The sequence below is a fragment of the Syngnathoides biaculeatus genome, chromosome 9, assembly GCF_019802595.1.
Source record: "Syngnathoides biaculeatus isolate LvHL_M chromosome 9, ASM1980259v1, whole genome shotgun sequence".
Classification (NCBI taxonomy): domain Eukaryota; kingdom Metazoa; phylum Chordata; class Actinopteri; order Syngnathiformes; family Syngnathidae; genus Syngnathoides; species Syngnathoides biaculeatus.
In genome coordinates this window covers 5,147,236-5,160,688 of record NC_084648.1, presented here as the reverse complement: position 1 = coordinate 5,160,688, position 13,453 = coordinate 5,147,236, and positions in this window count along the sequence as shown.

Below are 13,453 nucleotides of genomic sequence, written 5' to 3'. Positions count from 1 at the left end.
TCAATATGTTTTCAATAAAACATTCATCATAATAGTTAACCATTTTGACATCTAATTTTAGCTAATTAATTTGAGAGAAATAAAGCTTGTGTTGTAGAGCCCCTTGAATGGCAATGAAAACTCTAATCATAAAGAAAATGATTCTAATTGTGCACTCACACAAACAGTAAATTAATTGGTTCATGTATTAAAGTATAATTTTAATATTACCTTTACAAAGAACGGTATTGTTCTAAAATGTGTATCTTGTGGTCAAGTGGTCACTCAATCCACGTTTGCCATCAGACAGGAGAACAAACGCTCAAAATAATAAAAAGGTTGTACTTTAAAACAACAGCACAACCACCATTGCGAAATATAAGTCATGCAAAGTTACACATCCAGACTCAAAATATTAAAAATGTAAATATTAGTTTTAATTGAATTTGTATATTGTTATCAGTCACAGCTTTATGAGTACTCGATGAGAAATTTATGAAAGAGATCTTCATGTTATAATGTGAAAGTTTGAAAAACAAAAATGCAAAGCAGTGAGCAACAATTTAAAACAGAAACAAACGATTGGGTTGGTTTCTAGTGTAAAGGTCTTCCTGTGTGGTGCGGTCCTACTCACGGGTCTGCAAAAACCGCCCCCCAAGTTGTGAATCATTTGAACTCACCGATAGTCCAACAGCCTGCATCCTCTTTTCGGTATTCTGAGCTATGAAATGCAACTAATGTACATTTGCATACTGCCCGCTTGCATTCATTATAATAGTATTAAAATACTGTAAGTAATCAGGAAGTGCAGACACTGTTGGCAATGATACTATCTGTGAAGCGGCTATGGCTATGTTTTTTTTCCCACTTGTGGAAAAAAAATTGGCTACCGTATCAACATATAACAGTTTTACTCTACTTACATCACTTATTTGGAAAAAAAGGCTCCTTTGTTCAACATTTTCAACACATCTTTGTATTTTATCTAAAGTGTGTGTCATTCGTTGTCCACGCCAGTGTTCCCCAACCTTTACTGAGACAAGGCCCATTTTCTCTTCGAAAAACCGCACCATCAAAAAAAATAAATAAATAAAAAAGTGGATATAAAGGTCATTATGTACCTTCTGGCATGTGGACGAAGAACAGATAATTGTTCTGTCTCTGACTATAGAGTATGTCACTGGCATTGATACTGTAGTTGAAAAAAGATACATTATTTGTAGCAAATAGTTTTTACTGGAGCTTGCATTACATGAGATTCCAATCTAAATAAATTCTGTGCAGCCTGCTACTGCTCATATGACTAGTCATGCATTTTTATTTCAACCCATTTTCAGCCTCAATTGCTGTTCCAAGTCCGACTAGAAAATACTGTATGTTCACTCATCTCTACTTTGTCACATGGCCTCTTACAATCTCCAGGCCTAGCAACATAGAAACAACAAGGATTCATGCAGGTATTGCGTTAACCAACAGCGCAGTGTGTTCCGTGACTAACAGCTTTATTTCAACATTTGTTATGGTTCAAGAAACAACAGAGGGAAAGCTATAGAGAAGACACAGGTTATTTTCACATGTGCCGCAAGCTAGACTGATATGCAATTTTGAGGCACCCATATTGGCTTTGACTTTGAATCTCTCACAATACATGTTTTTTTTTTTAGGTTGCTTTTTTTTTCAGTGGGTTGATGAGAGTTTGTCAGTATAGGGCTGTGCAGATCACCAATTCAATTCCAAGGGTGTAGCATGAAATTAAGTGACTTTACAAGGAGGACATGCTGGGTTTTAGCTAGTAGGAGGTACAGACAGCTTTGCAGTTTTTTTTAAGATCTTTTGTTCCTACATAAAGAACAACACATATCTATTTTATTGCCATGACAAGCACGTGTGTGTGTATACTGTGAGTTACTGGTGCCTTACGTATCATTTGACACACCAGACTGCACCGATTTCCCTCCTCATTTCCGGCAAACACCGGTAGACCCTCTAATTGCACATCATCACCTCTCCTAAGACTCCGTCAGTTGTTGGACTTCCTTGGTTGAAGAAACACAACTCACCATCGACTGGAAAATCCCGTCAATTACTGGTTGGAGCCATCTTTCTGTGCCGTGCTAACCTTCAGTGAACCTCAGCTATCATTAGCACCACCCAATCTCTCTAGTCCCAGAACAATATCACAACCTCTCTCCTGTTTACTGGAAGGATTTGGCTGTCTCTCTAGCTCTCTTTATCCCTGGGTTTCATAACACCAATCATGATGCCTTTTCATGCCTCATGGTTAAGAAGACTCTGAGGAGCCGACCAAACATCCAGACCATCTCCTTGTGCCTGATTTGGCCTGCTCCCAGATGCTTCAGTGGGGACACAGCTCTAAACTCATCTGCCATCCTGGAATTACCCAAACCCTCCATTTCTTAAAAACAGAACTTGTCGTGGCCAAGCCTGGTTAAAGTCACCCGGGAGTTTGTCCTAGCTTGGTCTATCTGTGCCCAAGGAAATGCTTTGCATCATCTCCAGCCTTTCTTCTCCGCCTCTTACTCAACTTGAGCCGCTCCTGGTCATCCAATGCCCTGGACTTTCCTACTGGCTGCGCCACCACTGAGTGTGACACTATTATTCCTACAATCATGGATAATTTCTGTAAGTGTGTTCACTTGGTGCCCCTTCCCAAGTTACCTTCTGCACTCAAGACACTGACCTTCTTGTTCTCAATGTGTTCAAGCTTCAAAGAATGTCCATTTAGATTGTTTCTGACAGAGGTCCCCAGTACTCAGTTTGGAAGGAGCTTTGTAAGACAGTGGGCATATCAGCCTCCCCGTCTTCTGGTTATCACCCACATAACACTGGCCAGACAGCGTGGGCAAATAAAAATCTGGAGTCTGCTCCTTGTTGTGTCGACACATGTAATCCCACCTCTTGTATTTTTTTTCTTGATCGAATATGCCGACAACCAGCTCACCAGCTCCGCCATAGGTATGCCTACCTTCATGGCATGCTATGGTTTTCAACTCCCTCTGTTTGGGTAGCAGGCCCATCTGGTGAGGCAGCACCTGTCATATGGAGGAGCATCATTTCAGTTCTGTCTCACTTCTTCTGCCAAAAAGAAACAAGCATTTGGCAGATTTCCATCATTCCCCTAAATCTGAGTTAAAGGTGGGTAAGATGGTGTGGCTGTTTTCCTGGGACCTGCCTCTTCAGACGGAATGCAATACTTCATTGGACCTTTTCCTGTTACCAATATCATCTACTTTATATCTGTACAACTAAAGTTCCCCAAGTCTATCAAGATGAATCCCACGTTTCACATAATCACTGCTCAACGCTGTCTCCACCGGTATTCTCTGTCCTCTGACCATAGTCCCCCCGCACTCGTAAGGCACTGACGATCAGCTTGCCTTCACTGTGTCACGCATCCTTCATGTATGGCTACAAGGCCTGCAGTTTCAGTTTCTTAAAGACTGGGAGAGGGAATTTTTGAGGACACTGTGGACTTCGTGTAAACTCATCCCGGATAACTCACTCTTTGTGGATTTTATGCAGCTCACCCTGTGAAACCTAGAAGGACAACGGGGGGTTGGTTCTATTGACGAGGGTGGTGACCAGCACTCTGACCCTCTTCAGCAAACTGACTCTCCCTCCCTTTCCAGCACTGGTCACATCCTCGTCTAAACACCTGGTTTCCATCAGCACTCATCACAGCCTGTACTTTTAAGCATGGCAGTCCAAGTGTTCCAGGACCCGGGGGCATCTCTGTGGTCCACTGGCCGATTCTTTGCCGAGTATTAGTCTCTGAACAAAGTTATTTTATTATGTGTGCTCGTATTTACCGTTATGTCATCTCTTCCTCCTCCAGTGTCTCCTGCAACACCACCCACCTTCACCACCTTGCCAGCTTCACTTACCTGCTTACTCGTCAGTCTCCTGCACTCTCCTGCTTCCATGGATTGCCCTCACACCTCTGGTTTCTGGATCTCAGACAGTTTCCAATAAAACCCCTTCCCATTACCTCTTCAGTTTCAGTCTGCTTTTGGGTCCAATCTAACATCTAGTTTCAAACTGTAAGAATTGTCTTGTAAAAAAAAATCGACCTTTCTAATACCAAGACTCACTTTACTAACTCTTAAATAATGCTGTGACATAAAACCAGCTGGTAACTGACAAACTCAAAATGAGTTTAAAATTGGGAGGATCTCATCATCACTTAAGGTTCCATTGTTGAGAAAAGCTGCAATCGGTTGAGTCAATCTGAGTGAAGGGCCACAGAAAGGTTAATTTGTGCCATCTGTGGGATAGCAATTTCTTTGAAAACCAAAGTCTAAAATATACACAATATTTAATTAATTCCATAAGTCTCCTATATTCAAGAGGGATAACATTCAAAATGCTGACGCATTGATATAAACATGACTCTATGACGTGCTTTCCTCTTTCTAAGTGCTTCTCTTCATTTTCTCAACTGTGTTTTATTGAATACAGTAATTTTGGTCAAAAGGAATATATTTTACTCACAAGTGCTTCTTATGCTCTTTTTCAATTCTTCGCATTTGTGTGCAGGCTCATGTAACTGTACAGGAAACTTGTCCTTGCTCTGACACATTCTCTTACAATGGCACCTTTGTAGTAGGGAATTATGACATGCCTGAAGAAGTCACCACAGGGCTTTATCTGTGGCTCTAGGGAAGGACATGCACAAATGCACACGTAAATATACTCATTAAGTACAAGCCAAGACATCAACAAAATTCTTCCAACATCAGGTCAATGGGGATCCAAGGGATTAAATACAACATGCAACCTTGGAGACTTGCCTTTGTATGGATAAGGCATTTTCGCTCAGCACTCCTGTGGGGTTGCTCTCATTTTTTTGTCGATAAAACCTAGAATGCTTGATTATATTTAAAAGGCTGGAGCATGTGGCCGTAATTCTGCCACCAAGGTAAGGACACACTTATTGGATCGTTCTGACACAGTTGCAACAGACGGAGATCAGATGTACGAGTCAAAAGGTTGTTAGTTTCATTTCAATACCATGACAAAAAGAGTTTTTTATTCATTGAAGAAGACAAGGCCACACACACACACACACACACACACTCAAGCAGGCATGTATGCGCGAATACAAACAGTTAATATGAAAGAACCTCTTCCTTATTTATGACTAATAATACAGAGAATTCCTTTGCTGTGCTTCTTTGGCCTTGTCACCTTACACCTGCTTCTGATACACAATATTAATATGATGATTAAAGCAGCATTATTCCTTACATTGAATTCCTTCTCTTTTATACCGCATTTTCACGTGGGGTATGGTATTCATAAAAACGTATTTAAGTATCAATGGAATCAGAGAAAGTTCAGGTAAAACAGTTTAATATACTTAATACGTGTTCACTTTGTCATTCATAAGCAATATACTGTAGATGTTATTTATAGTTGTTTTTTTTATGTTTAACTTTGTTATATCTCATTTTTCGACAAGAGGGGTATTGATTTTTGGTATTAAATAAGACAAATCAAACTAAATTTGAACGAAGGGATCAGTGAAAAAGAGTGTGTCACACGCTTCACCCAACACAAAGTTTACAACTCTAGGAGCAAAAGTTGTGTTGTTTGTAGAACTTGCTTGTGATTCTTATACAGTATATTGTAGTGCGTTTTCCTGTCCATCATGGGTCCACGAAACTGAATGTTAAATTTAGTGGCGGGGCACGCGCTTGTGTCACACTGTCCTTTTGGAAGACTTTTGCATGGAGGTAGTTATTCCTCTGTTTGCAGAAGGTGTTGCATGCACCTCTTAATGAGTTTTTGGCACAGACGTTCCTTTGTTTTTAACATTTTAAATTTGAGTCCCAAGGTAGGAATGTGATAACTACACTAACAGTATAATCAGAATCTTAAATGGAACAAGGAAGGCATTGATGTACAGAGTAATCAATTCTGGCTCAGTTGGTTTGTATTTTGAGTACTTGACTTGTTTTGCACCTTTGCCAAGAAATGGGGCACCAGAGTGGAGGCCGCATGCTTACAAAGAAGCAAGTGAACTTGTATTCTAAGGAGATATATTTAGATTATATTTTCCATATTCTTAAACTTATGTTTCAATGTCATGCCAATCTGAGATGACAGACAGTAACCATCTGGAAGACTGAATGGATGTGTTGGTTCTGTAAAGCAATGTTGAGTACAGTTATTTTTGCATGTATTTATTGGGGCGTGGGCAACACCCAGTTTACTCTCATTCATGTTAGATTCCATCCATCCATCCATCCATTATCCAAGCCGCTCATCCTCACAAGGGTCGCGGGAGTGCTGGAGCCTCTCCCAGCTGTCAACGGGCAGGAGGTTCACCCTGAACTGGCTGCCAGCCAATCGCAGGGCACATCGAGACAAACAGTCGCACTAAAAATCACACCTAGGGGCAATTTAGAGTGTCCAATTAATGTTGCATGTTTTTGGGATGTGGGAGGAAACCGGAGTGCCTAGAGAAAACCCAAGCAGGCATGGCGATGACATGCAAACTCCACACAGGCGGGGCTGGGATTGAACCCGGGTCTCAGAACTGTGAGTCCAACCCTTTCCACCTGAGCCCAAGTACAAATTAATTGTCTAAAAAAAGTAAGGATCTGTTAAATTCTTCTTCAAAAAAAAAAGGAAAACAAGTAGGTGAGTTTGTAAATGGAAAATCACAAATAGGTGGGGATCACGCTGCTACTGATGAGCTCCATTACCGAAGGTACAAATCCAATAATTCTTAGTTTTAAGAGATGTCAATCAGTCTCCATGGTTTTAATGTCATGGGCACTCTTTGAATACCGGCCATTAGATGGATGCCACTATAAATATGCGCAAGGTATTTTGCATACCAATAGATTTTTCTATTCACTTGCGGTGTTTCCTGATTTAACGACACTTTAAATTATGTCAAGGGTGCAGAGTAGCTTTGATCAGCTGTGGGGCATCTATTCTAATTATTATTACATCAGTCTGGACAGGGCTTTTATTATCAATAATGCAAGTAGGGAGGCTAGTTACTTGCTTACAAAGCACAGGGACTGAACTTAAAACCCCAGAGCCTGAAAAAAGTTGTGGAAGTTCATATTCTGTCTTTGATGCAGTCAGCATATCTGTGTGTAAAAGAAATTTCGTTGCTCAGGTGGTAGAGTGGTTGTCTCCCAATCTGAACGTTGTGGGTTCATCCCTCAGGGCTTGTGACCACGAAGCAAGATACCGAACCCCTAGTTACTCCTGATCCTGCATTATCAGTAAGTAGGTGAATGAGGAGAGACTGTTAAAAAATTCTTTGAGAAAGAAAAGGGCTGTATAAGTGAAAGCCCTAACATACTGAATCAGCTTTATGTGATCAAAAACAGCTGATTTGTCACGTACGAGGAAAATGCCCTTTCTCTGTAAATATGTTCATGTATCATCAGTGAGTGCCACGCAGGATGGACCAAGACAACTATGTAAATATTTCTTCACAATAAAATAAATATATATATATTTATATATATATATGAATTTGAGAGGGTCAAATTACACACATAATTCTGCCATCACAACCTCAGGGTTTTGATTGCAATCACTTGTTTCTCTACATAAGATCACAAGTAATTTATTACTCTGTATAGTACATCTGTTTATTTTTTATGCCATTGCAGAGTGTCTCTCAATAGGTAAATGCTTCATGAATCTGACCTCGCTTAACTGTCTCGCCAGGTAGGAGACCCCCTGTCTTGGTTGTCATTTCACAGTGTAACAGCTGAGTGCACAAAAGAAGGAGAGGAAGACAGACAGAAGGAAACATCCCGACAAAGTCTGGGTTGAAGAAAGGCGAAAAGGGATTTGAAGGAAAATGCCGACACAATAGCTATCACTGGATCAACAGCTCCCCTGTGCAACGTGAACAAATCCTCAGTTTTTGGACCAGGCGCTTGACGTCTCAAAGAGAATTATGGCTTCCGTGTCTCACTCTGTATCATTGTAGGATTGAGAGGTGAAAGGGCATCAGTTAAGAAATGTCTCTCAAGAGGAATGCCTTTGTTGGTGCAAACCCCTCCCCGCGAAGGATGCTATCAGTGTCTCAGAGGTAGGGGGATTACATTGCTCAATTTATATTTGACAAAATAACAATTATTAGCTGTTGGGCAATGTTATATATATATATATATATATATATTTTAAATACATGTTTCATATGTATTTTAAGTCTATTATGTCTTTCACAATTTATTCATTCATTCATCCAACTGAAATGGAACATATCTCTTAAAGTAAACAAATCTGCATGAACATTATTATCAAGTACCATGCTTGCATCATCATGTGTGACAACATAATCTAATCAAAGAAGCTTCATTTTTCTTTTCATGTATTCGTTGGCCTCAGAAAGATTTGCTCCTTTAAAGCATTTGTGGTGGCTGTGTACTTAGTCTGTTTTGTCTTTGTCAATCATGTTGCGTTAGCTCAGTGCTGGAGGCTGAGGTCTGTCCTCTCTTGTGTTGTTCCCCCCTTCGGGGGTCAGGGCATGAATCAGAGGCCTGATTCCGTCACCCCAGGTTACCAACTCACCACTTCCTATCCAGAATATTAAAATAAGAAGGCATGGTGGCTGAGGGCAAACTGTTTCAGGCCTAAAGGGGGAGTGCATGAGCATGTGTGTGTGTGTGTGTGTGTGTGAGTGTGTGCAAGAGCTTACGTTTTTTTTTTCTTTTTTTTCTGGAAAAGGGGAGTTACTGTAAAGTAGGACAAAAAGACTGTCTCAATGAGAGATAGATCTTAGTTCGATATTCATTCTTACCATTTTACTTACGCTATGTCATGTCATTTTTACATGCAGATTAAATTTTGTAAAACATTTTAAATGTAAAGTTCAGTAGGATCCAATAGAAGGGTACAGTATTGAAAATACTGTAGATAGAAATAATGCTGTCATGACTTACTGTGGTTAAAGTTTGCATTACATTGCAGCATACTGAGAACTCTCACCAACATTTTGCCACTTGTGAATAAAGAGTGGAATGGCGGTGTAACTAGTTATGAAATGTTCCTCACAGTTCTAAGGACCTGGGTTCAAATCTGGCTTCACCTGTGTGGAGTTTGTGTGTTCTTCCCTGTGCCTGTCTGGGTTTTCTCTGGGTACTCTAGTTTCCTCTCAAATCCCCAAAACATGCATGTTAGATTGACTGAAGCCTAAACTCAGGAGAAAGCACACCATAAGAAGGAAAAGAAAGTCAAACGTATTATCTGCAGTGGCATTATTGTACAGCCTACATTGATCAGAATTTTCACATTGTTCAATGTTATTTAAATAATTGCATGTGGTATTTATTGTACATATGTTGTATGCTTATCCTTACACCCCACATAACATCCAGAGGCAAAAGGTCAAGTAAAACATTATACAGTCTTTCATTATGATGCCAAATATTTCATCAGTACTGCAAATTACAACCAAGTATCATATGCATAGCAATTGAAATGAATTACATTAGTTTATTCATGCAAGTGCATTTAATGTTGTCGCTGGTACAATAGTCAAATTCGTCCTGATGCTGTGGGGGAACATGCATTTTGCGTTGCTTGTCCATGTGTGGCACATATAGTTCAATGTCTGGTGTTTTGATTGTCACTTGAGTCATGTCATGTCACACATCTTTCCTGTCGCCTGGTTCCATTCCATGCCAACCCACGCCATTTGCGTTGACATTACATGTAATCACACTACTTGAACCATCCAATACGTGTCTGGAATGAATGCAAGCATTAGTGTTCCTCATTGGTGTTCAACTTTTTCAAAATTGGTCTGTTTTTCATTTTGCAGGTGCGTGGACTGGATCTGAACTGTGGCTTAATATTAGAGGAGCTTTCTTCAAAACTGTTGACCTCCATGAATTATATTTAGATCGATATTGCATGTGGACAGCTCCATAGTTTACAAATTGATATCCTACTATAGCCCTGATGATGACTGAGTCAGGAAAAAAATAAATATAACTAATGTATTTGGGTGGCACAGTGGGGGAGACGGTGGTTAGAGTGCCTGCTTCACAGTTCTGTATGGACTGTGGTTGAAATCCCAACCCGCCTGTTTGGCGTTTGTATGTTCTCCTCATTCCTGTGTGGGTTTTCTCAAGGTATTCCAGTTTTCTCCGACATACAAAAAACATGCATGGTAGGTTGATTAAGAACTAAATTGCCCATAGGTGTGGATGTGAATGTGAATGTTTGTTTGTTCATAAGTGCCCTGCGACTGCCTGCTGACCAGTTCAGGGTATAATCTGCCTTTCACTTCAAGATAGCTGGGATTGGCCGGAGTGAGGATAAGCGGTACAGAAAATGGATGAATGGGAAGATATTGATGAGACTTAAGTGTCCTACAATGTGACACAAAATTGAAGGTAGACTGTTGCTGCCATTCATTTATTGGTCCCCAAAAAAAACTCCCAAATACTTGCAAATGTTTTTTGTAGGAACAGATTAAGAAAAAAACAGATCAAGCAAATTTTGGCCTCATCCACATTGCGGTGTTGGTATCACAGTAAAAGATGCTGTTCACAGCATCTTTCATGAGACCTGGGATAGCTGCAGACCTTAATGTGAGCTGTTTTTGCTTTGAATACTGTTAACTTGGTATCCACTCCAAGGGGTGTTTAATTAACCACGTTCTATTTCATCAAAAGAGTAATGAAAATGTTCTTTGAAAGTATTCACATTTAATGTTGGCAGTTATTTTGAGAACTGATTTAATTAAAAATTAATCTTTGGATTTAAAATGCTTCACTGCAACAAGTACTTTTTCCAAAGGTTATGAAGAAACTGTTTTGATCTTTGCGGTTTTGTTTGAATTGAGGATCTGAGGACACTTTACATTGAGTCATTATATTTGACGTGAAATTGTAACATCTCCCAGATAGCCATAAGTTTGTCCATGTCTTAGCATGACTGGAGAACAATTATTGTCTGCTTCTGGTCAATTGTTTGCTGCAACCTGACAAAGTGGAAGAAGGATGTGAGGATGAAAGTCGGCTGTCAGCTGGGGTCTGATGAGGTGGCTAGTTGTCAACCAACAGTGTGTATGTTAAAGGGTGTGCATGTGTGTTGGCTGTTGGGCCTGTAAAACGATAAGGCAGTAGAAGAGAGGGGAGTGGTACATGTGTGTCTGAGTGGGTGTGTCATGTTCCGTCTGTGTATGCGTAAGGCAGAGTGCGTATGGCTGATGAGGTGTCTGTGTTGAAAGGTGAGAGGGCTGATGGGGTCTCTAGAAAGTCTATTTAGCCAGAGTAATGAAGTGCATCTGCCAGGGATGAATATGAGGGAAAGGCTCGGCTGCTCAGACTGACAGCTAGGTCACCTCACTCAACCTTGTATAGTGAGAAGTAGTGAGATAGACACCATGATTCAGCTGCAATGACTTTGTCTGCTACGGAGGCATCTTAAGATCAGCCGGCTGGGTCGTTGATTCGAATGTCCTTCTCTTCTTTAAGGTCATCCGCATTTGCCTAAGCAGGATGCGTAACTTTTCCTTTTTTATGGTAATGCCAGTCATGGTGAGTTTTAACTTAAGAATGATAAAGTTTATTTTGTTTGTTTTTTCCAACAACAACAAATATTATAGTATAATGACAAAAGAATTGGGACCTGAAAGGCAAGTGGAGACACTTATTAGGTTTTGGAGTCTGTGTGTCTGGGGTCTAATCTTTAGAAGTGCCCTCATCAGCATGTCAAACATGCAGCACCTTCCAATTAGTGCATGCAACCACGAGGCTCAACTATTTTTTTTTTTTAAACAAATGATTTTTTAAAGAATATTCTGTTAAAAGAAAAGATTCAACCCTTCTCACTTCTGAAAAACATTATCATTAGCTCCAGACCACAATGTCACATTCAATATGACCCCAATTAGTCTTTTGCTTAACTGCAATGTCTAAAACTAATTAAGAATGAATACATGATCCTTTGTAGTGCAGGTATTCATTTTTTAGGCTTGACCATTTTTTTTTTTTTTTTTTTTACTAGGAAACCTTGGGCAAAGACTCCTGTTTAGGTTTGGCTTTAATGATTCCATTCTCGTCCGCCCTTTGCCATGTTTAGTTGTCTTGGTACTGGTTTGTCCCTGAACGTTTCTCTTTTCTGTCTCCTTCCCCTTGTGTAATTATCTGGCCTCGCCCATCAGCTTTACTTTCGCTTCCTTTTGATACCCTTGAATCCCATCTGTTCTTTGCCAGTTCATTATGTTGTTTTGTCTCATTAGTTTCATTAGCATTTTTGTTCTTGTGTTTCGACCTTTGTTCGTATTGACCAATGATTTTTTTTTAGCTTTGCATTTGTTAAATGTGGTTGGACTGTTTTCTGGTTTTGGCACCTTTTTTAGGGGCAAAAGAACTTTTTTTTTCCCCTCAGATATCTTTATTCTTGACTCAATGCTAAGGTTTTAATTCCAGCTTGTCTTGTAAAATCATATCACAAGCTACTCAATATTGTTACTGTTCACTACTAACTCTGATGACCGTGTTTAAGAAATATATATTATGGCAAGTTCAACATTTGGTTCAGTGGCGCATTTTGCTATTAGGTCCATTTGACCCTTTCGGGCTTCTGTACTTCTTGGTAAAAAGCATGCATGGATTAGTATGTTTGAGTTTTTGTTTTGTTTTTGATAATTAAAAGAATAAATATAATTGTTTAAAATATCCATGCTGCACTTGATTTGTCATAAAATTACCAACTTGAGTCAAATAAGCTTCTTGTGCAGTATTACGCACCAATGTCATCAGGGTGCGGCTGACAGCTATGTATTAGTATATTAACAGTTGTGTAAATGAATTATATTATTGGGTCCTTGCTATGTTGCTAGAGTTTAGTTGTGATTTACAGTTACAGTTGGAAAATTACATATCATTCCTACTATCCACCCTAATGAATTCAGTTGTTTTAGTTCAAAGGTGTTTGATATGGTTTGGTTCTGGGCTCTGTAAGGGCCAGTCAAGTTCTTCTACACCAAAGTCTCCCAATCATGCGTTTTTGGACCTCGGGTTGCATACGTGGAAAAATCCAAAGTGGAAAAAAGTAGGAAATTTCCAAACCGTTCCCAAAATGGTGAAAGCATAAAATGTTCAGGAGTCTCTTAAAAACATATTTTTACACAGCAAAATATTATAAGATTAAGTGTTTTGCTTTTCTTTAAAGTTGAACCAAAGTTACTCAAGAAATTCATTAAATCAGGAATACCATTCAAACGTGCTAATAACAGTTTCCATACTAAAGGAATGCAGAATTTCATGTAAAGTTGAAAAAAATGATTACATATCATTTAATACAGCATATGGAGTGGAGGGTATAGATAAAAAGTAATACATTGTGAAATACTACACATACTTCCCTTTTATTGTGTTTACAGTAGCTATAAACCGTCTGCTTCCAATCTTCAGTCTCATGCATTTGGATTTGATAGAATGTTTCTGGATGAGATGCT